Genomic DNA, 5,568 nt, shown 5'->3' on the forward strand with positions numbered 1-5,568 from the left:
ATAAGAATATAGGCCAATGACCCAATGCCCGGTCTACTGAAGACCAGTCATCATTTCAACTAGGTCATCCTGATGACCGGTCGTACTATCCGATGACTGGTCATCCCATCGAGGACGGGTCTATTGATGATGGATCATTCAATGACCAGTCATCATATCAATGTCCGGTCATCATATATTCCAATGACCGGTCTATCAATGTCCAGCCATCCTATCATTGACCGGTTGATCGCTATCATTGACCGGTTGATCAATGATCGGTCATCCCATTGATGACCGGTTGACCAATGACCGCTTGATTAAGGACCGGTCGATCAAGGACTGGTCTGGCCATCCTATCATTGGCCGGTTGATTGATGACCGGTCATCCCATTGATGACCGGTCGATCAATGACCGGTCATCCCATTGATGACCGGTCAATCAATGACCGGTGAGTCAAAGTGTTATGTATATTGTGTATTATCGTTTTTTATTTTTTCTTTGGTGGGGGGCGGTGGGTGGGTGTTGGCATGTTTGTGTAGTATGTACTTGTGTTTGGCGAGGGTCGGGAGGCTTGTCAAATTTTTCCTTACAGAGGCTCTGTAGTCAATGGTAAATCTAGCGAGGCTTAGAGAGTTACCTAAATATTATTTAGCTAATGAGCCCTAAAGAGGGCACGGGGGTGGAAAATCCCTTACATACTCTGTAAATCTTACTTGAAGAGCGGGTTTACAGAGACGAGGGTGGATGCTCTAAGGCGCAAGTCCCCCCTGCGGGGGGATTCGCTTCGCAAACCAACCAGCCAGCCAAATGGCTGGCGCACCCCGCAGCAGGGGACTTGTGTTAAGTTTGAGCGGCAGAGGACGCCCTGGGGGTGCAGCAATCACAACCCCCAGCTGGTTTATATAAACAACTCATCCACCCTCAAGGTCTTGCCCGACTCCACCTTGGAAGCTGCATGAAGCCTGGACAATGATACCGCCGCCACTGCCACCACCACGCTGCTGCCTCATGCCTAATAAATCAATCACGCACGCCACGCTCCCCATCGCCTAGACACTGGCAAGGCACAACCAACAAACCTTCACCTGATCTCTGTGATATCTATACCCCGCAAGCTTATTGGCCTTACAAAGCGGACGCACTTTTTTAGGTTCTTTGACAAAGGACCGCCGAAGTAGCGCTTCTCAATCAAAGAATCTCCAAAGTCGTGTCCTTCAGAAGTTTTTCAAAAGATATCCCAAGTTTTTCCAAAGATGGGGCAAAAACTTCAAATATCCTTTGAATGTGTCGCAAATATCTGTCATCTGTCCAGCCAGCCGGTTTGACCGGATAAAATCTCCAAAGTCTACTCCCAAGTCCACTTTGAAGGTACTTTGGAGTCGGCCGCAACAACTTCGGAAAAACTTTGAATGCCCGTTGGAGGCACTTTGAAGGTCATGGACTTCCAAGTTACTCCAGAGGTGGGACCCACGACTTCAAAGTACTTTGAATAGGCTTCGGAGGCGCTTCAAAGGTAATCCACTTAAGTGACTCCGGAGTCGGGTCCATCTCCTCCCAATATCCATTGAAGGACCATGGGAGGTTCTTTGAATGTGATCATCATGCATCCGAGCAGCGGCGGAATGGCAAAGGACACCCCCAACAAGGCCAGAGGAGTCCTTTCTTGCCAACTCCTTGAAGGCCACCGCGTAAGGTCCAGAAATCCCCCAAAGCCCGCAATTTCACTGCCGCCCCAATGGCTGATGAGCAGAACGACGTCAACACCCCCATGGTGAGTTATATTCTTGTTTGATTATCATCCACCCTCTTGAGATTCCCCCCAACAAGAAGACCCGGAACAGATTGAGACTGCCCTCCAATCCATTGAGGGCTCTTTTTCCCTCCGCAGCAACCTGCTCCAATGCGCCCATCCCCTCTTTCAGGTGAGTAAGTCCCTAAAGGCTCAACACAGTTTTTGATGTTGACATTAACCCTGCTCTGCAGGCCTTTTTACAACATGTAGATGACCCCGGATGACCGCAACCTTGCCATCCTCCTCTTAGCCATTCACAACAGCATCCAACCCAGCAGCATCAATCCAAGCGCCATCATCCCCCACCAGCCATCAACAGCCGATGACACCTTTGAATTCAGTAACTACTTCAAAGGCCACGTCCACAACCTTGCCCGGCGAGTATTACTCAAACCGGATATCTGATCTTACGGTAGCCAGGCTGCTCAATGTTTGCATGTGGCCAAGACACCGGCCAGTCTTGTCCAGGTAAGTTATGTCAGTATTTTCATAGGATGGTGACCCTGAGATCTGACAGTCATTGTCACCTCAGGAGGCTATTGCTAAGGCCCCAGAGTTCCGTGCGACTCACTTACCACCGAAATACCCCAAAAACGCCCAGCTCGATAAGCTGATCACTGAAATGGTGAAGCAAGAAAAAAATGCTCTTGCCATACACATCAAGGTAGGACTGACTGGGACAGGGCCGCCGGCCAACATCCCAAAACTTTATAGCCTTATCCCCACCATATACGGCAGATTCCATCCTGACTTCAAAAAGCTAAGCGATTCCAAGATCCACTTGCAACTTTGGTCCAAGGCCAAGGTTCAACTATATTGTTACTTGCAGTTCATGGCCAACATGAACCGAATCCAACACCGCCACAAAACCATCCAGAAACAGATATTGTTCTGGGATGATATCAACGAGGATCTTGCGCAAGTCCGAAAGAAATCAAACAACTACGCCGTGGCCTATAATCAGCTGATATTCAACCTCAACACATCCATCTGGGACGGCAAAGACCGTCAAAAATGTTCCAGAAGAGGAACAACAAGCCCCTTCCAAAGAAGCAATCCAACAGCGCGTGGCTGCAGCTTGTCAAACAGGAGAATGAAGAGACTGTTGAGCTACCTTCCAATCAGGAGTCCGAATAAATAGTTGATCATTTTTCTCTTGTGGCCCACTCTATCTTAACCTCTTAGGTATCTTTTATCTCGCGGTCTGTTCCTATCTGTGTCACTCTTATCGTGCTCTCTCCTGCACTCTCTTCTCTGTTGCTCTCTTCTCTGTCTTCCACTCTCTTCTCTGTTGCACTCTTTCTCTTCTCTGTCTGTCTCTCCTCTCGTGCTGTCTTATTTGTCTGTCTACCACTCTCTTCTCTGGCTCTGGGCTACCAGAAGCAGCGTGTCAATTGAGGTGTTAGTATGTAATTAAAGCTATCAAACGGTATCAATCTACTGAGCCCCTTCAGGGGCATCGTGAGCAATGTAGAAGGCGGGCGGGCCAATCAGAGGAGATTGGTGTTGGAAGGGATATCAAACACAGGGGGTAAAAAAATGAACCTTGGAGCTTAAGCGGCGAAGCCGCCCTGGCCTCTAGTTCAATGAAAAATACAAAATTCAACATAAAGCCTCCAAATTTTTTTTGTAGGCAACCTGCAGTGCTGTTCTCTTCAATTGATAACTTGGATTCAACTGATTCAGCAATCTTCAGCACCATAATACCATTATATTGCTTGATATTGGTCAAAAGTGATATAATGATATTATGGTGCCAAAGATGGCTGAATCAGTTGAATCCAAGTTATCAGTTGAAGAGAACAGCACTGTAGGTTGCCTACAAAAAAAATTGGAGGCTTTATGTTGAATTTTGTATTTTTTATGGAATTAATTGGTGATTATATCACCTATGTTTATATTGGTGCCAAATGGGGCCTAAATTTTTATAAGAATGCTTTACACCACTCAGTTGCTCAATTAGGGGGGTTCACATTGAAAAAAAAGCAATGATGATTCCGTCTGCTCATGCACCTGTGAGTAAGTTTTATGCCTTGCAGATTGCTTCCAAAGGGGAGCTGCCCAGACAAACCTTTTTGCTTTCTCAGGATTTTCAAAAGCTGCATCTGCTGGCTTTGGTGGCTGATTTGTGAAATCAGCCTTACGTGAACCCCCCTATTTAAACCTCTTATAGTCTATGGTATTAAAAATTGCACATGTCACTGTTTACATAAAATCATAAAGCCAATTTTGGCTGGGAGATGTCAGTGTGCATAAAACTTAAAGTGACATCTCCCAGCCAAAATTGCATTTTACGATTTCATGCAAAAAAATCTCATGCAATTTGGAATACCATAGTCAGCCAATCAATTCTTGAATATAAAAACAGGTTGTTCCTTTGCACTTTAATCTCTCCCCCTCAGCAGTCTGACTCTCACTCAAAATCATTGTTCACCTCAACTACCCAAGCTGCTTTGCCTCCAACCAACAGTGAAACAGATAAAATACAATATAGTATCTTTAGATGTTTGTGTATTGTATCTGGTGAAAAATACAGAATTTGTGAATACAAACATATTGTATCTGCCTGTAGATACAATACAACAGTATTGTATCATCAAAGTATTAAAACTTGATTTTCTTGTTTTTGGCCACTGTCAACACTGGGTTGATATGATGCCAGTAACAGTAACATAACAATATTGTATTGATCTTTGGCGTGTTACTGTTACTGTTACCAGTAACGGCAGTGCATTACCAATAGTAGATTTAGATTATTAATTCACTTTGCAGCTGTTACGATGTGGTAGACAGAAAAGTGAAAAATCAAAAGGTTTTTATCATACATATATTTACCCACCCTAGGCCTCAAGATACCACCAAATGGACCTCAGAAATGGATTCTACGGCCAATTTTACCCCTATTCACCACTGGAAGTGTCCAGTCATTAACCTGTCACAACCCTTGAGTCACCTTTCCCAGGTATACGCATACTCAGCCCCAGCCAAACACATACTCTTTTCTATCCTACATACTTATCTCCACTGCATATGCAGGGGACTAACCCCATTTCTTCTGTATTTGACATGTCCCTGCTTCATTTATGCACCCCTTGCAGCTGCATGCAGTCTTCTGACCCCATTTCTGCACTCCTTGCATTAGTCTGACACCATTCATGCACCCCTTGCATGAGGTACCCCTGTATTTGACATTTCCCCGCTTTGTTTATGCGCTCCTTGCATTAGTATGACATCATCTTTCATTTCTCACCCCACTTTTTGCCTATATATAGTATCTACTGACACCACCTGTACGCAGCCCACCAGCTAAAATCCCTCATCCAGGGTCCCCCTTGTAGCTAAAATCCCTCACATTTGCCTATGTAAGGAGCTCTCTCCACCCCAGTTGTTTTTCCCTCAGCTCAGTACTCCCCAGTTATTTACATACCACCTTCACACTTACCATCACATCCATACATCACCATAACCCTCATATATTTGCAAATAACCACTGAACTCACTCTCAAATCTCACATACTTGTCATTGAACAACTTCATCTGGAACTAGACCAGAGACTTATCACTTGATTAAAACTTGCCAAGCTTAGCTTGGTGGGTCTTGTTATCTGATAGTATAGAAGGGCAGAGTTTGCACCTCCATCATTCCCTTCGCCATTCAGCAAAAGGGTTTCACAACCGCTTTTGAGTCTTACAACAATATTGCTGCTGACATAATGTCAATATCGCGGTGGTAGCCTGAAAAACACTGTTATTGCGTTATTTGTGTTACCATACCAGTAATGATCTTACAAAC

Source organism: Puccinia triticina, chromosome 9A, assembly GCF_026914185.1.
Source record: "Puccinia triticina chromosome 9A, complete sequence".
Lineage (NCBI taxonomy): Eukaryota > Fungi > Basidiomycota > Pucciniomycetes > Pucciniales > Pucciniaceae > Puccinia > Puccinia triticina.